Source organism: Mustelus asterias, chromosome 10 (genome assembly GCF_964213995.1).
Source record: "Mustelus asterias chromosome 10, sMusAst1.hap1.1, whole genome shotgun sequence".
NCBI lineage: Eukaryota > Metazoa > Chordata > Chondrichthyes > Carcharhiniformes > Triakidae > Mustelus > Mustelus asterias.
Genome location: NC_135810.1, coordinates 19,833,309 through 19,860,157, shown reverse-complemented (window position 1 = coordinate 19,860,157; position 26,849 = coordinate 19,833,309).

Below are 26,849 nucleotides of genomic sequence, written 5' to 3'. Positions count from 1 at the left end.
GGTGTCCCACAAGCTGTGTCCTCGGCCCCTTACTATACTCCTTTTACACCTATGACAGTGTGGCCAAATTCCCCTCCAACTCGATTTTCAAGTTTACTGAGGACACCACCATGATGGATCTCAAACAATGATGAGAGGGATTGCAGGAAAGAGATAGAGAATCTGGTAAACTGTTGCGATGACAATAATCTCTCCCTCAATGTCAGCAAAATGAAGGAGGTAGTCATCAACTTCAGGTAGCATAGTGGAGGACATGACTCTGTCTACATCAACGTGGATAAAATGGAAATGGTCGAGAGCTTAAAGTTTCGAGGTGTCCAGATGAGCAACAACGTGTCCCGGTCTTTGTACGCTGACGCTATAGTTAAGAAAGCCCACCAATGCTTTTACTTTCTCAGGAGGCTAAAGAAATTTGGCATGTCCACTATGACTCTCACCAACTTTTACAAATGCACCATAGAAAGCATTCTTTATGATTGTATCACAGCTTGGTATGGCTCCTGCTCTTTCTAAGACTGGAAGAAACTACAAAGGGTCGTGGACGAAACCCAGTCCATCATTCAAACCAGCCTCCAGTCCATTGACTCTGTCTACACTTCCCACTGCCTCGGAAAAGCAGCCAGCATAATTAAGGACCCCACGCATCCCACATGTACTCTCTTCCATCTTCTTCCATCAGGAAAATGATACCAAAGTCTGAGGTCAGGTACCAACTGTCTCAAGGACAGCTTCTTCCCTGTTGCCATCAGACTTTTGAATGGACCTACCTCATATTAAGTTGATCTTTCTCTACTTCCAGCTATGACTGTAACACTTCTCCTTTCCTTCTCTCTGTATGATATGCTTTGCCTGTATAGCGCGCAAAAAACAATGCTTTTCACTGTAAACTAATACATGTGACAATAATCAATCAAATCAAATCAAACCTCAAGAATACTTGATTATTTTTGGTCCCCTTTACTTTGTCCATGGATCTTTAGAAGTGATATTCATCAAGTGGGCAAAAATGTTGGGATCTTTAATTGTGTAATTTGACCCCTATTTCTTGACTCCTGTTTCTCATAACAGTGTAAGAAGTCTCACAACACCAGGCTAAAGTCCAACAGGTTTATATGGTAGCAAAAACCACTAGCTTTCGGAGCACTGCTCCTTCATCAGGTAAGTGGGAGTTCTGTTCACAAACAGGGCATATAAAGACACAAACTCAATTTACAAAATAATGGTTGGAATGCGAGTCTTTACAGGTAATCAAGTCTTAAAGGTACAGACAATATGAGTGGAGAGAGCGTTAAGCACAAGTTAAAGAGATGTGTATTGTCTCCAGACAGGACAGTTAATGAGATTTTGCAAGCCCAGGCAAGTCGTGGGGGTTATAGATGGTGTGACATGAACTCAAGATCCTGGTTGAGGCCGTCCTCATGTGTGCGGAACTTGGCTATCAGTCTCTGCTCAGCGACTCTGCATTGTCGTGTGTCGTGAAGGCCGCCTTGGAGAACGCTTACCCGAAGATCAGAGGCTGAATGCCCGTGACCGCTGAAGTGTTCCCCAACAGGAAGAGAACACTCTTGCCTGGTGATTGTCGAGCGGTGTTCATTCATCCATTGTCATAGCGTCTGCATGGTTTCCCCAATGTACCATGCCTCGGGACATCCTTTCCTGCAGCGTATCAGGTCGACAATGTTGGCCAAGTTGCAAGAGTATGTACCGTGTACCTGGTGGATGGTGTTCTCACGTGAGATGATGGCATCATAACAGTGCCAGTCATCAGGATGCAGATCCACCCAAATTTCAAGCCGTATGTGAATACAACGGAAAACCAACTTGGCTAAGTTCTTGTAGATTTTGGTTCTACTATCAAATGTAATGGGAGTGATTACAATAACAAAATTACCCCATGATAATGAATGGATTCACTGATTTGCACTATGTAAACAAATATGCACATCATCACAGAAAAATCCAGAAAAATAATCACTATTCTACTAACAATGAAATATAATAAAGAACTACTGGATTTGATTCAATAGTGGCCTTGAAAATATACAAATTGCATGGGGTAAAATAGCATACTTGCTGCTCTCTGTAATGAAAATACATATTGATTTATTCAATTACCAGAAACCAGTGATGTTATTCTATGTGCTAAAACACCACCATCATTACAAAACAGCATGTGTTCCAAATCACAAAGAGAGATCCACTAGTACATACAATGGAAAATTCCATATTATGTCAATTACCCATTGTAAGGATAATTCTTGACTGGGTTCAAGAGTCTCTGTTGAATTAGCAAGCAAAATAATCTTTACTGGGACAGCTGTAGAAACAGCTAATGATTAATCCCTGGTTGACATGAAAAAGATTGAAAAATTGAATGATGAAATTGTTGGCAAATTGGATATATTTTCATCCTCCCCCATCAAATTAACATCAGGCAAGGCACGCTTTTGTCAATTTTGAATGAGAACTTACACTTTGAAATTCCTTGCCTCGAACCCACTGGACACTGAAACTAGCACATCTGATTTAGGACTCCTGGAAAATCTCTGCAATGCTTCACCCAATTAAATGTTTACATCCAATTTTACAAAAAGAGGGACTCACATTACAATAGTGCCTTTCATGGTGTCAGGATGTTCCAATGCGCATTACAACCAATGGAGTACTTTTGAGGAGTCTTTATTGTTGAAATGTTAGGAAACCCATTAACCAATTTGCTCAAAGGAAGCCTCCACAATGCAATGTGGTAATGACCAGATAATCTGTTTTTGTCAGGTTGCTAAATATAATTGTTCAGACTGAAGAAAAACAGGAGCAAACATCATATTTGCAATTAAAGTCTTTACAATGGACCAGCCCAATTCTTTTTAATTGAATAAACAAAGCTATTTTTGACAACTCCTTCATCCATTCCAGCCTCGGCTCACTGTCTGTGTGGAGTTTGCAAATTCTCCTCGTGTCTGCGTAGGTTTCCTCCGGGTGCTCTGGTTTCCTCACACAGTCCAAAGATGTGCGGGTTAGGTTGATTGGCCATGTTAAATTAACCTGAGTGTCAGGGGATTAGCAGGGTGAATGTGTGGGGTTACGGGAATAGGGCCTGAGTGGGATTATGGTCGGTGCAGACTTGATGGGCCGAATGGCCTCCTTTTGCACTGTAGGGAATTTTATGAAAGATTCTGACTGGAATTTTCCACTCCTGCGATAGCTTCTGTGGTGGGAGTGGGAATCCGGAATGTTCCCCACTGATGAGCAGGGAAGGTCGGTATGCACAATTGTGCATTTCTTACCTCATTAATTCTGCACAAACATGGCTTGTGTCACATCTTGAGGCCGGGTGGGCAGGAAGTTGCCCTCATGTCCAGCCACCATAGTCACTGGCACCTGGACAGCCAGTGGTTCAGCATGCCAGAACGTCAGTGCACTGAGCTGTCCTGAGCACCAGGACCTGGCTCCATGCTTTGTCGATTCCTTACTGGACACTCTTCTCCAGGTGGCATGGACAGGTGGGATGGGAGCGCTATGCCCACTCAACTTATCACACCGTCCTGAGAGGAAATCACCAGGGTGATCAGCGCCAGAGAGTTGCAGAGGATGACCACACCGCAGTGCAGGAAACTGATGAATGATTTACGCTACACTGTCAGGGTAAGTGAACTCTTTGTACACACCTCACTGTTTCTCTGAATCCAGCATGGGATGTGGAAATCAATGTTAAGGCCATCATCTTTGATGCCCATTTCTCAGAGCCCTTGAGAAGGTGCTGGAGTGCTGCATCGTTACCCCATTACAGCCCTGTGATCTGCTGGTAACTTGCTGACTCAGTCACACTAAAGGCACAGTCATTGTGGTGGATGGTGGTGGAGGAGGAGGACGGGGAGTGAGGGGTGGGGGGGGGGAGGGGTGGGGGGGGGGGTGGCGGGGGTGGGTCTGGGGGTGTGGGCAGTTTTCCAGCTCCCTCTCCTTTGGATCCTCGGCATGCACTATACCTGTGGTCATGTGGTCCTCCAATGCTCCAGGCCATCTGTGGCTTCCCTGAAAACTGTTCTTTGCTCTCCCAACATTTGCGTGCCAGGTTTGCCTGGTCGTGAACAGGATTAGAGCAGATTCCTGCTGGTGGTAGATATGCTAGCTGGGCGACGATTCCAATGGGTTGTGGTTTTCATTCATTTGGTTTCTGTCGACCTTCAGTGTGGATGGCAAGCTACCATGAAGCTGTCATGACAGTTAGGGTCACAATTTCTCAGAAAACTAAGCTTTCTCGTGATGCATATTCTCCATCCCTGCCTGTTCCAAGCACCACCACTGGCAGGAGGGAAAAATTCTGGCCGGAAAATTTAGATTTGATTTTTAAAAAAATTTTCCTTTCATACTTTTCCCTTCAGTTTTAATCATTGATGTTGTTTCGAAAACTCTTGGAAAAAAAGTTCCTTTGCTCTCATCCAGTTGATATGACTTTTCCATTAATTTGACCTATTCACCCGCCAATCATAATCACTGAGCCAGAGAAAATATTAGCCTAAAAGAATCATTCTTCACAATGACAGTTATCATTGTTAGATGGGACGCAGCAGGAAGCTAAAGATTACAATCATGAGCCGAGGGAACCAACCAATTATTCGCAAAATACATATTCAACAATGAGCAGCTGTGAATATGGTGAACTTGGCTTTCTTGTGGCTATGTCGGCACTTGCATGTAAACATTTTCATTGATACCTCATTGAAACGATTGTAATCAAAAGATTAAATCAACAGATTTAAATAGGAAGGACACACCATGAGAATGTTAATATATTAAATATTAAAATATTAATATTGTTCAACAAACCAGAGGATCTGGAGTTCAGGACAGTGGAATTATGACTCTTTAGCCTCTGTCTATGCTTGAGTATATGTAGCAAAATCCATCCATGGGGAAGAGCAAGTGGGGCAATAGTGCAGGCAAAGTGCTGTTGCAGTTGTTGGCTTGTTACTGAATTGTAAACTGTTCAACATGGCATGTTCTCTGGGAAAAGCCAAAGATCATATTAAGCCGGTGTTTAAGTGAATTTCCACATGGGCCTGTTGAGCTGGATGTTTTTAATTTAATGTATATTAAATATATTAATGTATATAAATGTCACCTGAAACTGCTGTAGCTCTTAATCTGAAACAGCAATTTCACATTTCATTCCATGAAATAAATGAAAGTGTGTGCAGACTTGTGAAAGACAAATTGCGTTCAATCCATTTGATGGAAGACTTTAATGAACCAATGGGTTGGTGAAGGTAGTGCAATCGATGTTGTGTATATGGCCTTTCCAAAGATGTTTGACAAAGTACGCTGTTAGAATAATTAAAAACCATGGCACTAAAGGGGCAGCAAGCAGAGTACTGGTGAGCAGTTACAAAACTGGAGTGTGCAGTCTTCAAGTTTCAATAATTATTTATTAATTCATTTCACGGGATGTGGGCATTGCTGGCTGGGCCAACATGTTTTGCCCATCCCAAACTGCCCGCCATTTCAGAGGGCATTTGAAAGTCAACCACATTGATGTGGATCTGGAGTCACATGTAGTCAAGAGCAGGTAAGGACGGCAGATTTCCTTCCCTAAAGGACATTAGTGAACCAGATGGGTTTTTCCGACAATCGACAATGGTTTCATAGAATCATAGAAACCCTACAGCGCAGAAGGAGGCCATTTGGCCCATTGAGTCTACACCGACAACAATCCCACCCAGGCCCTATCCCCGTAACCGCCCACATATTTACCCTGCTAATCCCTCTAATTTATGCATCCCAGGACACGAAAGGGCAATTTAGCATGGCCAATGCACCTAACCTGTACATCTTTGGACTGTGGGAGGAAACTGGAGCACCCGGAGGAAATCCACACAGGCACGGGGAGAATGTGCAAACTCCACACAGACAGTGACCCAAGCCGGGAATCAAATGCAGGTCCCTGGAGCTGTGAGGCAGCAGTGCTAACCAGTGTGCCACCGTGCCGTCCTATTTGGGGAAATACTTCAAAATATGGATGGGGGAATATATATTTTGGAATATTTTCCCAAATTTTTGACTGTCAGGTTTTTAGTTCCTGCGATTATAATTTTAACATTATCTTCCAAAGGAAATTCCTCTAATTCTGTGCAATGTTCAGATAAAAACAAGATGAAAGAAAGGATCCACTATGCCACCTAACGACTTCATGGTCATCGTTAGGCTTTTAGTTCCAATATTTTATTGAGTTCAAATTTCACCATCTGCGATGGTGTTCCAATTAGGGGAGGTGGTGGTGTAGTGGTGTAGTCCCATAATGGGACCTGATGCAGGGAGTGGCTTCAATGTTTAAGGATTATGCATTTTGGGAATGTAGTAAACAGTGAAGAAGACAGTAAGTTCAGGAGGACACAGGCAGACAGGTAAAATGGGCAGAAATGTTGCAGATGAAATTGAACACTAAGAAATGTGAAGTGCTTCATTCTGGTAAGATTAATAAGAAGAGGCAATATAATCTAAACGGGGCAATCTTAAAGAAGGTGCAGGAACAGAGAGGCCATCATGTGTGTACACACAAATCTTTGAAAGTGGTGGGACAAATTGAAAAGATTGTAAAAAAAGGCATGTGGAATCCTTATTTTTTTCGATTAAGGATAGAATACCAAATCAAGGAAAGTGTGCTCAACCTTTTGTACAACACTGGTTAGGCTGAGGGCTGGGACTATTGTTTCACTTCTGGGCACATGCTTTCAGAAGGATAGAGACGGTGCAAAGGGACTGACTGGAGTGGTATATGGGATGTAGGACATGAGTCATACAGGAAGACAAGAAAGCCAATGTTGATCTTTTTAGGGGAGAGAAGGTTGAGGGGAGATTTGACAGAGATATTCAGAATCATGAACAGTTTTGAGAGATGAAGTGAGGAGAAGCTGTTCCTAGTGACAAAAGGTTGCAAACCTGAGGACACAGATTGAATGCAATTGCATTGCCCGAAAAGGCAGTTGAATCAGATTCAGTGATAATTTTCAAAAGAGAACTGGATAAATATTGGAAGCGTATGGTGACGTGAGTGCAGTCTATTGCTCCCTGAACCCTGGGGAAGCCTGTGATCACCACAATGCCTCTAGCTCATTAAATGGGGAATAAGAAAACACAGGGGAACTTTGATTTATCGAAGGATAAAATAGAGCATCTCCGTAGTAGGTAAAAATTACCTCTGAGGCTGGTATGAGTCAAAATAGAGTAGGCTTTATTCTCACAAGCTTGCGGGAGAACTTGACCCCTTGAAAGCGGAAGCCAAAGTTCTCTCTGAACACAGAAAAGTGGGGATATATATACATTATGGCTCCCAACATCAGTCACGACACAAACACTGGTCTGGTCATGAATCAAAGTCCATACAACAGTCCTTGATCACGAGGCATCAGTTCTCTGGCAGCTGTAGTCACGACACAGTCTTAGGTTTCCTGCTCTTCCACGGCCCTTCCTTTGAAGTTACCAGCACAATTGCAGCTGGCCCAGCGGGAGTCCTCCTTTAAACGGCCGTTATCATGCTCCACATCTTGTAATTGCCTTCCTTGCTCAAACTACACACAAGCTTGTAGAAAAGGTAAGACTTTACAAACATTACATTTATATTTAGCTGTCTGTCTTTATAAGAATGAAGTTAAAGAATGAAACCATGAATAAATAACTTATATTCATGCCAGAAGCAGTATAAACAAGGGGATTAGCCATAATGAAGTGTCATGCTTGTGATACATTCTAAGTACAAAGTTCAACTTTTAGGTACAAAATACATTAACCCTTTCCCTTTAGGTACAAAATACATTGAGTACAAAAAACATTAACCCTTTCCCTTCTTCAGTCTCCTTTTAGAAAAATGGGCGGCATGATGACACAGTGGTTAGCATTGCTGCTCACAGGTCCAGGGACCCGGGTTCAATTCCCAGCTTGGGTCGCTGTCTGTGTGGAGTTCAAACATTCTCCCCGTGTCGGCATGGGTTTCCTCCGGGTGCTCTGGTTTCCTCCCACAGTCCAAAAATGTGCAGGTTAGGTTGATTAGCCACGCTAAATTGCTCCTTCGTGTCAGGGGGATTAGTCAGGTAAATATGTGGGGTTCCAGGGATAGGGCTTGGGTGGGATTGCTGTCAGTGCAGGCTTGATGGGCCGAATGGCCTCCTTCTGCACTGTAGATATTCTATGATTCTAAGTTGACAGGGGGGTCTATTGAAAATGCAAAGTACTGACCAGCCCTTCAGAACACTGCATCTGCAAAGACCTGAATGCAATGGTGGGCAGCAGGCTGTGTACTGCCACTGAGGTCTCCACAGGCTGCCTAAAAGAATCCTGTTACAAAGAAATTCTGTGCAGTCATCACCTTGACGGTTGCTGGAATTGGATCACTGCCCATGCAGTGGGACACTATCTCCTCTGCCAGTATCTCGCAGCGAGTGATCATTGTGGCTCCGCAGAGTCCGGGCTGAATTTTCCCGCTGCGCTTGTCCCATGACCAGAAAATCCTGCCCGAAGTCAATGGATCTTTGCGTGGTCCGCCCCCACCCGCTATGATTCCCGTGGTGGGCAGGATTGGAAAATTCCACCTTCTGTGTCTCCTCTTGCACAGCGTCTTAGACATTATAGGTAACTCATTCTCTACCTCTATTCCCAACTGACAACATAAGGCCTTGTTTTCTGCATCCTGTCTCAGCTATTTGCTCCAGGACAGGTCTGCCACCCTCATGCACTAGGCCCCTGACCAGTTTTCTCCCTCACCATGTCCCCCTCCTCCTCACTGGAAGATGTGTCTCCCATGGAGACCACGATCCCCATGTCCTTACAACTCAACAGGCTGTGGCTGGATGTGGCTTACAACTGTACTTTTCTGCAGGCCCATTCAAACCATGAAACAGCTAGCAAATGATAAAGCACTCATAGCAGTCTGAACTGCTGAGCTTAAACAGAGGACCCAGCTGGTGACTGTTAAACTGTTCTTACAATCATTCAGCGCAAAAATGAGACTGCAAGTGGCATACATCATGCCCTCTTGGCAGGACTTTCCAGTCCTGACACCAACGGGCATCGTCATTGGCAAGGCAGGAAAATTTGGAGAGTCATTGACTTTTAACAAGCTTAGCAATCCAATTTAAATCAATTTCGATAAGGTGAGCAGACTCCCAAATTCTAGAATCATAGAAACCCTCCAGTACAGAAGGAGACCATTCGGCCCATTGAGCCTGCACCTACTCTACCACAGAGCATCCCACCCAAGCCCTTTCCCATTACCCCCTGTAACTAGCCCGCTAATCCCCCTAACCGACACATTCCTGGGACACGAAGGGGCAGTTTAGCATGGCCAATCCATCTAACCTGCACATCTTTGGAGTGTGGGAGGAAACTGGAGCACCCAAGGGAAACCCACACAGACATGGGGAGAATGTGCAAACTCCACAAAGTCGCTCAAAGCTGGAATTGAACCCGGGTCCCTGGAGCTGCGAGGCAGCGGTGCTAACCACTGTGTCGCTCACCGAATATCCTAGATTCGCCCACCTAGCATATTATCATGTTCCGGCGCGATGACATTGGGAATGTAACCCGACATCATCGCGCCTAATAATTTGTCGGTGCTGGTGTGGTACAGACCTGTTTTGCCGGGTATTATTCAACCGATAGGTTCAGCAGTTCTGGTTATTCTTGCAAATGATGCGAGTATTTCAGGTATAAAGTAGTAAAGTAAAGTTTATTTATTAATCACAAGTAGACTTACATTCACACTGCAATGTAATTACTGTGAAAAACCCCTAGTCGCCACACTCCGGTGCCTGTACAGGTACACTGAGGGAGAATTTAGCATGGACAATGCACCTAACCAGCACATCTTTGGACTGTGGGAGGAAACCGGAGCACCTGGAGGAAACCCACACAGACACAGGGAGAATGTGCAAACTCCACACAGACAGTGACCCAAGCTGAAAATCGAACCCAGGTCCCTGGTACTGTGAGGCAGCAGTGCTAACCACTGTGCCACCGTACTGCTCATACTGCCCAATAACTATACAAAGCAGAACCTGGAATGTAACAGTTGAGATCTGAAATGGATATTTAAGCCTTTTGTGTGTGTTCTCCTTGAATATCTCTGTAGCAGTTCCAGGCAAACACTTGGTGAGATTGGGCCTGATATGATTCATTACATGGCTTTATTTCACAGTGCATGAACATAAAGAGTATTGGATTAATTTATTTCAATCAGTACAACTTGTCTTTGCATAACAATGCAGCATAACAAACACCTACGCTTTCTTTCATCAATAGGTTAAACCCTTTTGACAAAATGAAATAATTCCTAACTTTGCTTCTGCATTCTAACCTTCTTGCAGTCTTTTCTCAGCTTAATTATCTTTCAGCATTCGACTTCAAAAGTTTGATTGACTGGATGTGTCCCTTGCTTTATTTCTCTCTCCTTCGCAGTCAGAGCACAAACAGAGACTGAACAACACATTGGATGGTGGTTGCTTTATATCTTCACGATTTTACCTCGGAGAATAATGTGAAGTAATGGAAGAATCCACAGGCTAATTAACAGACCGACAGGCCATGACATTAATGCATTCCTCCATAGCCTTACTTATCTTTGTACCAGCATATAGGATGATTCGTTATTTAAGGCAGGAGGTTTTGATGGTCTACCACAACACATACAATAAGGTGATGATAGCACCCAACCATAATGTTCCCAAGCATGAGAGCTGGACTCCAGAGGTGAGGTGAGAGTGACTGCCCTTGGCATCAAGGCAGCATTTGACCGAGTATGGCATCAAGGAGCCCTAGCAAAGCTGGAGTCAGTGGGAATCGGGAAAACTCTTCAATAGTTGGAATCATACCGAGCACAAAGGAAGATGGTTATGGAGATTGGAGGTCAATCATCTCAGCTCCAGTATATTACTGCTTCTTTAGGGTAGTGTCCTAGGTCCAAACATCTTCAGCTGCTTCATCAATGACCTTCCTTCCAGCATAAAGTCAGAAATGGAGATGTTTGCAGGTGCTTGCACAATTTCCAGAACCATTCGCGATTCCTCACATATTGAAGCAGGTCATGTCCAAATGCAGCAAGACCTGGACAATATCCAGGCTTGAGCTGGCAAGTAACATTCATGCCACACAAGTGCCAAGCAATAACCATCTCCAAAAAGAGAGGATATAACATTCAATGGCATTACCATCACTTAATCCCCCACTATCAACATCCTAGGGTTTACCATTGACCGAAACTGAACTAGACTAGCCATATAAATATGCAAAGGCAGGTCAGAGGCTAGGAATCCTGCAGTGCGCAACTCACCTCCTGACCCCCGTCTATCCACCATCTACAAGACGCAAGTCTGGAGTGTTCGTGTTGAGTTCCACATTCCTATCAATCCCCATTATTTCCTTGCCTAACAACAATCTATCTACCTCCACCTTGAAAATATTCAACAACCCCACTTCTGCTGCCTTCTGAGACAGAAGGCGGGATTTTCCGGCCGTGCTCACCCCAAGACCGGAAGATCTTGGGTGAGGTCAATGGACCTTTGCGTGGTCCTGTCCCGCCCGCTGTGATTCCCGTGGCGGGCGGGACGGGAAAATTCCGCCCAGTGAGCTCGAAAGTTGCACGACCATTTGTGAGAAAACACTTCTTCTTATTTCTGCCCAAAAAGGATGAATCCTAATTTTAAAACAGTGCCCCCTAATTTTGTCCTCACCCACAGGAGGAATCATCCTTTCCACATCCACCTTGTCAATATTGTTTAGGGTCTTACATAGTTCTTTGCTCATAAGACAACCCACTCTGTCCAGGTATCAATCTACTAAACCTCTGCTTCCAACACATTCACATCCTTCCAAAATAAGGAGACCAAAACTGCGCACAGTGTTCGAGATGCATCGCTGAATGATTCAGGGATTAATTTTTCAGTGGCGCCAAGTCACCTGTTCATCTTGAAATAATCCCATTTGAGAGGGCAAAGGGACGATCTATGATTTAATTTAATTGGAATTCTATGACCTCCCCATGGCTGGGATTCTCCGGTCCCCTGCTGCCGTGATGGGAGATTTGGCCTAGCGCCGAATTCTCTATTCTCGCTGGCAGTGGTAGTGGGGCGTACGACACCGGGTAATCCCAGCCCACATCTGAAAGACACAACTCCCCCAGTACAGTTTTTAACGGCCAGCCTAGATTATGTGCTCATTTCTCTGGAGAGGGCAACTTGAATTCACACCTTCACACTTCAGGCAAGAGCAATAGCACAGAGCAGATGAAGCCACTTTAGCATTGCGAAAGATTTCACTGAATATCCTGAATAAATAGGAAATGGCTGAGGGACACGCTGAAAAATTATCACATCATCCCCGACTATCCGAGTCTTTCCATGTAAAAGTTGCAACAAACTATTTTTTCCCTGGAAACAGCATATAATTGAGAATGGGAATCTGGGCTGGAATGTCAAACTCTAAACAAGGAGACAATTGACTGCTGGAATCTTCAGTAACAACTATCACACGAAAAAAATAAAGCAAACTCGACATTCGCCATGAACTCAGAATAGCAAATAAGAGAGTTTGAAGGTTGCAATCCCATTTAGGCCTTGAATTCAATTTATAATTTGCTTGAAACCTGTTGTTACTGATTAATTTCAAGAGGTTAATGATACCCATTCCTCCAATTAAATGAGGACAAAAGCAGAAGACACTTGGGGGTAAATTTGCCGATCTCGCCTGCAGTGGGAATGGCGTGGGCGAGACTGACAATTTAACGGAACATTTAAAGGCCTGTTGACCTCAGGCAGGAATTTCCGGTCTCAGGGTGAGCACAATCGGAAAACCACTCTTTGATTCTTCCTAGTATGTGGTGGAAATGCTTCATAATTTTGCTCGAGGATGACTGTCTGAAACTCTCTTCACAATGGACCCGGGTTCAATGCCGGCCTCGGGTCACTGTCTGTGTGGAGTTTGCACATTCTCCCTGTCTCTGCATGGGTTTCCTCCAAGTGCTCCAGTTTCCTCCCACACTCCAAAGATGTGCGGGTTAGTTTGATGGCCATGCTAAATTGACCCAAGTATCAAGGGATTTGCAGGGTAAATATGTTAGGTAATGGGAATAGGGCCTGGGTAGGATTGTCGTCAGTGCAGCCTCAATGGGCCAAATGGCCTCCTTCTGCACTGTAGGGATCCTATGATTCTAGGAATATAATTTCCATATATTATCACCTCATTATCAGGCCTGGATGCCTGAATCATCGTCTCCCTGCACCCCCCATAAAAAGTCCAGCATGAAACCCTGGTCTCCTAACGTATGCACCGAGTGAGCTGATCTCCCAGAGGAGCTCAGGTGAGTCCATTGCTCTGTGGGGAAGAGGGTCATGCCCTGTCACTACATGGGCATTGCACCCAGCACTGCCCAGGCAATGCCGGGGGAGCGAGGGGGTTGCATGGGTTGGTTGCATGGAAGTGAGGGATTCTTGTGTAACTGTGTAGCTTTTGTGCATTGGGGTGGCCTGGAGAAATGGTGTCCTGATCTTCAAAAAACAAGGTTTCTGACGGAGTGGGCTCAATCAGATCCCACCCCGCCAGCATGACATTGTGGGACCTGTCCATTGCCATTTTGATTAATAAGTCTTGGGCAATACAGCATCGAAAGCCACCGGCAACACTGCTTTTTCTGCCTGTCATCCTCCTTTGCTGATATTCGGGGAAATGTCACCCTGCGTGTTTCATCAACAAGCGTAGTCCGAATGATTGGCCTGGCAGCTTGTTAAAGATAGAAAGAAGTATATTTACTCAAATAAATGCGATATAGATTGTCTTGCAATTTAGCATTGCCAGTGCAGAGATTTGTTTGAAGATTTTTGTTGTGAATTTATGTTCAATCACAATTCATCCATTTTAATGGATGGGGAATTAAATGGGCCTCCATACCCAAGTTTCCAATGCATAGTCCCATCTCACCAATCATTGTTTGAGGACTATAAACGTGCAGAATATACCTCATAGCTGATTAAATATGCCAAAGAACACCTCAGTTTCAGTGCTAATGGGATCATATAAGTGTCTTTGTTAGCGTATAGATGGTTAAAGTTGCTGGGTTGGTGTGCCTAGAAATTTCCTCGGTTGCTTTGATGGATAAAGAAAACCATTTTTTTGGGAATTTTACCAGTTCACTTCCCACAGGAAATTAAATAATTTAGAAAGGGTCCCTTGGAGGCAGTGGGTTCAATGAGCAAAAATTCTCACTCCGTATATTCTTAGAGCCTTAAATTGCTTGTCAGCTGTTGTACAAATAGAAAAGCCATTCTTGCCGCTTCAGTTTGCTGCAATAGGCTGTAAGAGTTGTGTTAGTGCTGTGACACACCTGAATGCGAGCAAAAGAGCAGTCAGATGTATCTTCAATTACTGGACAGAGTGTCTCATAGGGAAAATCGCGCTGGTATGATGGCTGATGCCATGACAACAGAAAATATGATTTATATTCCTACAGTTGCGAGACCACAGGTCTGTTATAAATCATTATCCATTCATTTGACCCAAGCATCAGTTATCTCAAAAGTATTTTGACAAGGAAAATTAACTGACTTACATTGTCATCAACAGGAGTCGGAAAGGAGCCGGTGATGTTACAGTCACCTTAAGTGCCACCGTTGCCATGTAATTATCAGCTGCCTGACTTTCCAATCTCCCTTTAACTTTTCACAAGATCACTTGCCTATAGAGTCGAGGGAAAGATTGTATTGCTGTGGCTACTAGTACAAGTCAGAGTGCGTTTTTCTGCATCAATTGGTTCAATTGCAAAATCTCTCGCACTAACAAAGCAGAAAGCAGAATTTTGCTACACTCTGCAGTGCTCAGTTGAATTGAGTACTGTTGTACATTTAGCTGTGACTGCCTAAGGAACAGTTGCAGAGATGTAGGTATATCTGAACAATAACTGTTTATTTTAAGAACACAACTATTTACAGATATATTTCCAAGACTACAGGTATCAACCAGTCTAAGCCAAGAGCTTCCTCCTCCTCAACTCTTAGTTATATGACTCTCTCTTGCATCATTCTGTGGGTGCTATTCCTTCCTCCTTCCCACCCATTACCTCTTTCAGCCCTGAATGCCACACAACAACATCTCCCTCCAAATATGCTTACATTTATATTTACATCCTGCACCTTCTCCTGTACCTTCCCTTCATGTCTCTGACTTCATGGGCGCAATCTTACTGCCCATTCACGCCACACTCCCACTGCGGTTGGAGAATTTGACAGCCAGCCAAATCTCCATCCACTGAGGCAGGATGGGAAAATCCCACCGGCGTGAACAGTGGTAAGATTCCGGCCCATATGTTTAACCGGTCAGTTGGTTTCACGACCCTCTCTGATCGTGTCCCTATGATGCTTGGAAGGCTGTGAGGGGTGGGGGGTTCTCCCATCCCGCCCGCCACAGTAACCATAGCGGGTGGGGGACAGACCATGCAAAGGTCAGTACCGTCCAATTGGGTGGCACGGTAGCACAGTGGTTAGCATTGCTGCTTCACAGTGCCAGGGATCCGGGTTTGATTCCCCGCTTGGGTCACTGTCTATGTGGAGTTTGCACGTTCTCCCCGTGTCTGCGTGGGCTTCCTCCGGTTTCCTCCCACACTCTGAACGATGTGCTGGTTAGGTGCATTGACCTGAACAGGTGCCGGACTGTAGCGACTCAGGGAATTTCACAGTAACTTCATTGCAGTGTTAATGTAAGCTTTACTTGTGACTAATAATAAATAAGCTTAAACTTTAAAAACTAAAAACCTCGGCTGGGATTCTCCGGTTTTGGGGCGAACATGGCTGGAGTATCCCACCTGAGTATTTTGCCTTTAGATTGCTTTTGGTTTGACTTGGTTGGCCATTGGTAACAGTTGCAGTATCTTGTGTATTGTCAGTTAACATAGAAACATAGAAGATAGGAGCAAGAGGAGGCCATTTGGCCCTTCGAGCCTGCTCCGCCATTCATTATGATCATGGCTGATCATCCAACTCAATAGCCTAATCCTGCTTTCTCCCCATAACCTTTGATCCCATTCACCCCAAGTGCTGTATCCAGCCACTTCTTGAATACATTCAGTGTTTTGGCATCAACTATTTCCTGTGGTAATGAATTCCACAGGATCACAACTCTTTGGGTGAAGAAATGTCTCCTCACGTCCGTTCTGAATCCTCAGACTGTGACCCCTGGTTCTGGACTCCCCCCACCATTGGGAATATCCTCCCTGCATCTACTCTGTCTAGTCCTGTTAGAATTTTATAAGTCTCTATGAGATCCCCCTCATTTGTCTGAACTCCAGTGAAAACAATCCTAACCTAGTCAATACTCATACATCAGTCCCGTCAACCCCGGAATCAGCCTGGTAAACCAGGCTGACTGTCCCCATCTGATTCTCCCAAATGTATGATGGAAGTTTCTCTTCTGTGGACCTAGACTTGATCCTCTTCCTCTTCTCCTTGGTGCTGTACCTCTCTCAATCCTATGTGTCTCTTTGGTTAGCTTTTGTGATTTATCCCTTTCTTTACGTTGACTATGTTCCTTAGACTTGTTTGCTGAATTGATCCTGGTTCCTTTTGATGATTTTGTTCACCATTCTATACTTCTGGAGTGATGACTCCTTGCAGCCTCTAGTTTATGGGAATCACAGTTTTGGGGGAGCCTGGATGGCTGCCTCCAGAGGTAAATTTGTAGGCAAGACAAGAGGCCGTGAGGCGGGTGCTTGATTAACCTCTTACTGTCCCTCAAGTTCTAGTATCACCTGTGTGGAAGGCCGGTCAGTGTCCTCCAACATAGCATTACCTGTTTCATTTCTGTCTCCAGTTCTGGACTTGTTTGACTGCATGCCTCTGGACCACCACTGTTGGTAGATGGATAGATGTGGATGCACTTACCAAGCAGTCACCACAGTCAGATGAATGTAGCATTGCAAAAACATATCGTATTGCTTGAGTTTTACCTTCCACCCTCTCTGCCAATGCACAGAATGATGGAAGGTCATGGTCACACTCAGGTATTTGTTGGACCTATAGGTCCATTGCTACTTCTGGAAGGACAAATTTATTTTCCATCCCTTGGGTATCTTCTTGAAGAAAGTGGATTATCGGCCTCAGAAAGTGTTGAAAATCAGCACTGAAGTCCAGTCGAGGTCATTGGAGCAGTTTAATGCTTTGAAGGACTTTGATTTGGCATAATCAATGACTGTCAGCACATTGACGTCTTCCTCTCTTTAGATGAGATTAAGGTTGACGCAGGCGGTTCAGACCAGAAGAGAAAATTCCTGATTGGGAACAGTTTCCCATGTCTGTTTGTTCCGATGTTGGGGCATTGCCATGTAACATACCCACATCTGATAGTTTCGTAGCTTCTGGACTGGATAATTGTGTTTCAGCTGTCCTCATAATAATAATAGGAAACAAAGAAATGGCAGAGGATCTGAATGGTTACTTTGCATCATTCTTCATGGTGGAAGACTTCAGTGGGATGCCAGAGCTCCAGGAAAATTAGGGGGCACAGGTGAGTGTAGTGGTCATCACTAAGGAGAAGGTTCTGGGGAAAGGTCTGAAGGTGGATAAATCACCTGGACTGGATGGATTACACCCCAGGGATCTAAAAGTGATAGCTGAGGAAATTGTGGAGGCATTGGTGGTGATCTTTCAGGAATCACTGGAGGCAGAGAGGGTCCCAGAGGTATGGAAAATAGCTAATGTAACACCACTGTTTAAGAAGGGAGGGAGGCAGCAGACAGGAAATTATAGGGCGTTTAGCCTGACTTCGGTCATTGGCAAGATTTTAGAGTCCATTATTAAAGATGAGATCGTGGAGTACTTGGAAGTGCATGATAAAATAGGACTGAGTCAGCACGGCTTTGTCAAGAGGAGGTCATGTCTGACAAATCTGATGGAGTTCTTTGAGGAGGTAACAAGGAATTTAGATAAAGGAGAACCAGTGGACGTGACTTATTTAGATTTCCAGAAGGCCTTTGACAAGGTGCCGCATAGGAGACTGTGAAATAAGTTAAGAGCCATGGTGTTAAGGATAAGATCCTGGCATGGATAGAGGATTGGCTGACTGGCAGAAGACAGAGAATGGGGATTAAGGGGTCCTTTTCAGGATGGCAACCAGTGATGAGTTGTGTGCCTCAGGGGTCAGTGCTGGGACCACAACTTTTCACAATATATATTAACGATTTGGAAGAAGAAACTGAAGGCACTGTTGCTAAGTTTGCAGATGATACAAAGATATGTAGAGGGACAGGTAATATTGAGGAAACAGGGGGCTATAGAAGGACTTGGACAGGCTAGGAGAGTGGGCAAAGAAGTGGCAGATGGAATACAATATGGAAAAGTGTGAGGTTATACACTTTGGAAGGAGGAATGGAAGCATAGACTATTTTCTCAATGGGAAAATGCTTAGGAAATTAGAAGCACAAAGGGAGTGGGGAGCCCTTGTTCAACATTCTCTTAAGGTTAACGTGCAGGTTAATTCAGCAGTTAAGGCAAATGCAATGTTCGCATTCATGTTGAGAGGGCTAGAATACAAGAGCAGCGATGTTCTTCTGAGGCTGTGTAAGGCTCTGGTCAGGCCCCATTTGGAGTATTTGAGCAGTTTTGGGTCCCGTACTTAATGAAGGATGTGCTGGCCTTGGAAAGGGTCCAGAGGAGGTTCACAAGAATGATCCCTGGAATGAGGAGCTTGTCATATGAGGAACTGTTGAGGACTCTGGGTCTGTACTCGTCGGAATTTAGAAGGATGAGGGGGGATCTTATTGAAACTTACAGGATACTGCGAGGCCAGGATAGAGTGGACGTGGAGAGGATGTTTCTACTAGTAGGAAAAACTAGAACCAGTGGGCACAACCTCAGGCTAAAGGGATGATCCTTTAAAACAGAGATGAGGAGGAATGTCTTCAGCCAGCGGGTAGTGAATCTGTGGAACTGATTGCCGCAGAAGGCTGTGGAGGCCAGGTCATTGAGTATATTTAAGACAGAGGTAGATAGGTTCTTGATTAATAAAGGGATCAGGGGATATGGGGAAAAGGCAGGAGAATGGGGATGAGAAAAATATCAGCCTTGTTTGAATGGCGGAGCAGACTCGATGGGCTGAGTGGCATAATTCTGCTCCTATGTTAGGCCACATTTGGAGTACTGCGTCCAGCTCTGGTTGCCACACTACCAGAAGGACATGGAGGCTTTGGAGAGAGTGCAGAAAAGGTTTAGCAGGATGTTGCCTGGTATGGAGGGTATTAGCTATGAGGTGAGATTGAGTAAACTAGGGTTGTTCTCCCTGGAAAGGCAGAGGTTGAGGGGCGACCTAATAGAAGTTTATAAAATTATGAAGGGCATAGATAGGGTGAACAATTGGAAGCTTTTTCCCAGGTCAGAAATGACAAACACAAGGGGTCACAAGTTCAAGGTAAGGGGGGCAAGGTTCAATACAGATATGCGGGGGATGTATTTTACACAGGGGGTGGTGGGGGCCTGGAATGCACTACCAAGCAAGGTGGTTGAGGCAGACACGCTAGGATCATTTAAGACTTATCTAGATAGCCATATGAACAGACTGGGAATAGAGGGATATAAACGGATGGTCTAGTTAGGAACACATGATTGGTGCAGGCTTGGAGAGCTGAAGGGCCTGTTCCTGTGCTGTATTGTCCTTTGTTCTTTGTTCTTTATGTCTTATGGTCTTATGTTCTTATGGTCTCATCCATAGGTTTGCTCATCATGTTTCTTTATCTGACTGGACTGTTACGCTTGTTCCTGTAAATTGAAAATAGTGATGTGACCATTGACACAAATTGGCATTCCAGAATGTACATCTTGGATCTTTGATCTCACTTAGCAAGCATTGTGGTCCATCTTTGTGGTGAGACTCCTCCACTTCATGTAGCCATGTCTGAAAAGATTCTCTTGTGATCCTTTGTATATCCAAAGATTTCAGTGTATTTCTCCAAAATGTTCAAACCTTGTAAAATGAAATTCTACAGTGCTTGCAGGACACTCTTCATGCCCGTGAGGCTTTTTGACTCCATCACTAGAATGGTTATTTGCATCTTGAGCTTTCATTCCTTCAGGTCTTTTTTTTTGCCCTAGAATGTCTTTGAAATTCTTTTGTTTAATAAACTGTATCGTCATTGGGGGTTTTCTGAATCAGAGTTTAACTTCCCATATGAGCATGGTTCTATTTTGCTGATGGCTCTTTGATTATCTGACTAACTGTAGCGCCTTCTCCGAAGTAGGCCTTCTTTGGATTGCAGAAGGTCAGAAAGTGTGTAATCAACTACCTCTACTAGAGTATCATCACAGATATAAGATCAATGTTTTCACAACCATCAGCCACTAGATGCAGGCCATTGATCAAGATTTTGACAGGTTCATGGCGTTTCTGGACCATTTTGTTAAACTTGGCTCTTACAAATCTTTTGTTTTTCCTTTTTTTTTATTCATTCGCAGAAAATGGGCATCCCTGGCTGGCCAGCATTTATTGTCCATCCCTAGTTGTCCGAGGGCAGTTGAGAGTCAACCACATTGCTGTGGCTCTGGAGTCACATGTCGGCCAGACCAGGTAAGGATGGCAGATTTCCTTTCCCAGAAAGATATTGGTGAACCAGATGGGTTTTTCCAACAATTGACAATGGTTTCACGATCATCAGTAGATTCTAAATTCAAGATTTTTTTATTGAATTCAAATTCCACCATCTGCTGTGGCGGGATTCGCACCCGGGTCCCCAGAACATTAGCTGAGCTTCTGGATTAATAGTCTAGCGATAATAGCACTAGGCCCCCAGGTTAAAATAATCATTTGAAGCTTTTAGGATCTGGAATCATAGATTCATAGAAACCCTACATTGCAGGAGAAGGCCATTCAGACCATCAAGTCTGCACCAACAACAATCCCACCTCGGCTCTATCCCTGTAACCCCACATGTTTACCTCGCTAATCCCTCTAACCTATGCATCCCGGGACGCAAAGGGGCAATTGAGCATGGCCAATGCACCTAACCTGCACATCTTTGGACTGTGGGAGGAAACAGGAGCACCCGGAGGAAACTCACGCAGACATGGGAAGAATGTGCAAACTCCACACAGACAGTCACCCAGGCTGAGAACCAAATCCAGCTGTGAGACAGCAGTGCTAACCACGGTGCCACCGTGCCATCTGTGGTTGGTACTGTTTCGCCATTCCCACACATTGGGTGGAAAGAATCGGAGGGTTTATGGTATGTCCTGCTGGAAATCATATCAGCATGCAACTAACAGGCTCCATACAGTCCTGCCCTCAGGCACAATGCAACAAAGGCACCATTAACGGGGACCAAGTGGCCTTAAATGGGGAAAGGATGGACTTCCCAGTCAGAAGCTGGGATGCTGGAGGTTTCAATGTTGAGACAGTGCCGGAAGTATCACCAGTTGGAGGATGCTTGCAAGCCTAGCTTTTCAGAGGCTGGTGGTTGGGAAGAGTGCTGCAATAAGGAAATTTTGCTTCGGGGCTCAGGTGCTGGTGGCCCTTTAAACATGATGCCAACACTTCATTCCAAGTAAGTGCGCATCATGCCTGATGGCCATGAATTGGCCAACTGGCACATGATCACTGCAGGAAGGGGAGTTGGAGCAGGAGGGCCTTCACTACCCACTTCCAATTCCACCTTCCTTTATTCTGTCGAGTCCCATTAACCCTCAGCCCAAATATTTCTCTTGATAATCAAATAAACCTGGGATAAAATTGAATAGTATGTCGAGCAAAAGCAATTGCGATCTGGCTATTGAATACCTAGTGTGGAGTAATGACTTTTTATTACGCGCCAAAATAATGTTTTTCCTTCATGCTTCGATTCGAACAGCAGGTCCGTGCAGGCGGTGAGAAACTGGTGTGTGAAAAGATATTAAATATTCAGTGTATGCTGGAATGACCCCTGCACCACAATTCACACACTGAAATCTGGGAGCTGACAGCACAGAGCTGCAGGGTTAAATAACATAAATCTTTCCATCGGTTTAGTTCAAGAACCAAGAGCTTTTAGATATAATATTGCAAAAACGTGCCTTTTGCACAGCTCTTTCAATTGCATTATATTAAAATTTAAAAGAGAATATTCCAAAAGAGATGAGAGAGCTATTTTGGCTTTCAAACATATAGGCCGGAATTTTCCAACCAGACCGATGGGATCTTCCTGTCCTGCCAATGGTGCACCCCCGTCCGCGGGTTTCCTCGCAGTGAGGGGTGCATTACATGGGAAATCCCGTTGACCATGCTGGGAACAGACAATCCCGCTGCTGACCATTGGTGGGTTACCTTCAGGGAAACTTGCAGTGGGTTGCACAAAAAATCCAGCCTAAATATTCTTAGGGATTCATGAGAAAGCATATAATTATACTTTCTGTTGTGCCATCAATATTAACTGCAGTTGCTGCAATACAACTGCATCAATATCACAGCAAGAGTTTATAGACTAGTCCATATTCATGTGCAGCAGGATCCAGACAACATTCAGGCTTGGGCTGATAAGTGGCAAGTAACATTTGCACCATGCAGGTGCCAGGCAATGACTATTTCCTGCAGGAGAGAATCTAACCATCCCCCTTTAACATTCAATGTCATTACCACCACTGAATCCCCCAGTATCAACATCCTGGGGGTTACAATTGAGCAGGAACTGAACAAGTCATATAAATACTGTGGCTTCTCCAGCCAGCCAGAGGCTGGGAATTCTATCGTGAGTAACTCATTTCCTGTCTCCCCAAAGCCTGCCCACCGTCTACAAGGCACAAAGTCAGGCATGTGATGGAATATTCCACAATTGCCTGTATGAGTGCATTTCCAACCACACTCAAGAATTTCAACACTATCCATGACAAAGCAGCCCGCTTGATAGGCACGCCAGCCATGACTTTAAACATTCACTCCCTCCACCACCGATGCACAGTGGCAGCATACAAGATGAACTGTAGCAATTCGTCAAGGTTCCTTCGACAGCATCTTCCAAACCTGTGAGCTTTGCCACCTAGAAGGACAAAGGCAGATGGATGAAAACACAACCATATGTATGTTCTCCCCAAGCCATACACCATCCTGATTGGGAACTACATTGTCATTCCTTTACTGTTATGAATCAAAATGATGGAACTCTCTTCCCAACAGCACTGTGGGTGTACCTACACCACATGGACTGCAGCAGTTCAAGAAGCCAGTTCATTATCCCCTCCTCGAGGGCAAATAGGATTGGAAAATAATCCTAGGCAGCAGTGCTCACATCCCATGAACAAGTAAGTAAAATAAGAAACTTGCTTAACCAGATTATCACGGAGGTATTTTATCACCTTATGTTATCTGCGATAATCAAGTGTTAGCGAGATAATGCAGTTTAAAAGTATATATCTGTCCAGTAAAGAAAAGGACACGGACACTTCTTGTCAAATAAACTTGGATATTAAAATCCTGATTCATGGAACCAGTTGATTTTTAGAGGTCTTAAATAGCATCCATGGCATTCACGCACAATTCTCATGCAAGTGACATTGAACAAGATATTGGTCAGGGCATTATAACAGATTAGGGGTGAAATTTCTCCATCCTGCCTGTCGCGGGGAGCGTGGAGGGCAGGACAGAAATTTTGGCGGACTGATGCGCGATAAATCACACGGGAGGCTGGATGTACCCGGGAAATAAAGGCTTTTATTGCCAACAATAACGGAGCTATTATATACAATATACAATCCCAGACTAAAGGGTCACCAGGCAGAGCAGTGACCTTTATACCTCTCCCGGAAGACGGAGCCAACTGGAGTGTACCATAGGACTATATTACCAGGTAGAACAGCCCAACCCTAACCCCAACAGTAACATATCTACAGACTCATAGTACTGGCCAGACCATGGCTCAGCACTCCTGGTGGTAACCAACAATGGTTCACCACACGGACCATGTAAAGGCTCGATGACCTCGGGCAGGAATTTCCTGTCTTGAGGTGCACACGGCCGTAAAATCCCACCCGAGAGGTTTTTTTTTAACCTTATTTTTGCCATTGCAGGTTTAATACTGATTTGCTGTGCGTCCTTAATCTCAAATCTTCCGCATCTAATTTTTGAAGAAGTTTCCATTAAATGTGCAGTTTTGCATTTTTTGATTCCTGAAAAATATATTGCAATTGCCAATTTTCTGTTATTATTGTTAATATTTTGGATTTGCAGCTGACCATGTTATTCCCTTTCAACAGGAAGATCCAGGCACCTGTCTTTGGATCCCTGCAAGCTTATCGATAATGGATGGACCACTATTGCTGATCAGTTACTGTAATTAAAAAGAATTACATTAATAGAGTATAAAGACAGAAAACGACATTTTGATTAAGTTGCTGGTATGCTAACAACGTGCTTTGTAAATTTGATTAGATATCGCCCTTATTAATGTACCAACCACTGAATGCTGAGTAATTCTGATCAGTTACAATGCAAAAACACGTGAATTAACACCTGTTCCTTGTGTAAGACTGCATGTTTTATTAAATGCTTGCAATGCGCTCAAAATAATACACCTGTAAGATTGAAAGGAATTCTGGCAGTGATATATTTCCTGAGCCCTGACTGATGAATTAGGTGTTGCAGATTCGTGCACTCTGGCGATAGCCCGTCACTGACATAACTCATTGTCATTCTGTACTTAAATTCCAGCAGTGAAAGGAAACCTTAATTTCTTTTCCCAGACTAGAGTGAAACTTTGATCTACAAAGGCGACTGTGCAGTTTACGATAGAATGTCCAGTTCTCTTTGTGGCAGGCTGCAGTCGAAGTACCACTGTTTCCGGTTAACCAGGATAAAATATATTTGATGGTCACGTTTGTATAGAAATATATTCGAAGTATATGTGTGTCCTCCTATTTAAATAGGTTGGAGGTATATTGGTGATAATGTAAATTTAAGATGGCAGCTTATTAAAAATGGACTTTATGTTTCAAGGATAGGAAACATTGATGGGAAAATTCACTTATTGCATCCCATACTTTAGTGATCTGGAGTGGGAAAAGATTGACATTTAGTACAGTGCAATTTCACAAGTGGCAAAGGTTGTGAAATGTATCAGAAAAAGGTTCAAATATATGAAGTGATCGATAGATGGGAAAAACTGCTAAATATCAAAGGCAAGGTGAAATTCAGCAGCATGCCTGAGGAAAAATAGCCTGGTAAAGGACAAATTATTTTTCTACAAAACATCTACTCCTTGTATCAGTTGAATTATTGAACTGACCTGCTTTTCTGCTGAATAAATTAACAAACTTGTCTTTGATAGTATATGTTATTCCCCTTAACCAAGTCACCTAGAGTGTGCATTTGTGTGTATGTGTGCGGGTGATGCACCATCAATTATGAGGACTCCAGCGAGTGAGCGAAAATAATAGCCTTTTAATCGCAAAGAACTGGAACACACCCTTGTAGCTAACCTGGCCCAGACTGAGGCAGGGAGGAGGAACCATCACCTTTATACCTCGTTCAGGTGGAAAGGGAGGAGTCTCAGGTGGAAAGGGAGGAGTCTCGGGCCAGGTGCAGCAGGGGTGCGTCCAGGCATGCAACATGTAATTACAGTGAGTCACCACATTCACCCCCTCTTTTAAAAAAAGAATCCGGCGGGGGTGAGATGGGTGGAACAATATATACAGAGGCATGAAGATATATATATATATACAAGAGTCACGAAGCTGAAGTAGGACGTTGACCCCTCACAGGTTCAGCTTGTCGGGCGGCTTGATCCGTCGCTGCGACCGCCGTAGTGCTGGTTGAGGTGTTGTTTCAGATGGCAGGGTGAAACCGCTCGAGTCCGCCATCGTCCCTTCTGGTCGGGTACTGTGCGGTGACTCCGGGGGCTCAGGCGAGCTGCATACAGGGGACAAAGAAGTAAGCGAACCTGGTGCTACCTGAACAACAAAGGGGTCTAGGGTTGTGGGATGGGAGGTCATAGTGGGCTCCGGGGCACCCGCAGGCACCAGGTCCCGGATAGAGACCGTGTCCTCCCGCCCATTGGAGTATGTCACATAGGCATATTGGGGGTTGGCGTGGAGGAGCTGGACCTTTTCCAGGGGGTCCGACTTATGGGGCCGCACATGCCTCCGGAGCAGAACGGGGCCTGGGTACGTCAGCCACGACGGTAGTGAGATTCCCGAGGAGGACTTCCTAGGGAAAGCAAACATCCGCTCATGGGGGGTGGCATTGGTGGCCGTACACAGGAGTGACCTAATTGAGTGCAGTGCATCAGGGAGGACCTCTTGCCAGTAGGTGACTGGAAAGCCTTTAGACCGTAGCGCGAGTAAAACGGCCTTCCAGACTGTCGCATTCTCCCTCTCTACCTGTCCGTTTCCCCTGGGGTTATAGCTGGTAGACCTACTCGAGGCTATGCCCTTGGAGAGCAGGTACTGACGCAGCTCATCACTCATGAAGGAGGATCCCCGGTCGCTATGGATGTAGCTAGGGAAACCGAACAGGGTGAAGAGGCTGTGCAGTGCATTGACGACCGTGGCTGAAGTCATATCCGAGCAGGGAATGGCAAAAGGGAATCGGGAGTCCTCATCTATAACGTTGAGGAAATAGATGTTGCGGTCAGAAGAAGGAAGGGGCCCTTTGAAATCAATGCTGAGGCATTCAAAGGGGCGGGCGGCTTTTATGAGGTGTGCCCTGTCCGGACGATAGAAGTGCGGCTTATACTCCGTGCAGACCGGGCAGTGTCTGGTTATGGACCGGACGTCCTCAACAGAATAGGGCAGGTTACGGGCCTTAATAAAATGGTAGAGCCTGGTGACTCCCGGATGACAGAGGTCATTGTGGAGAGTGTGTAGTTGGTTCAC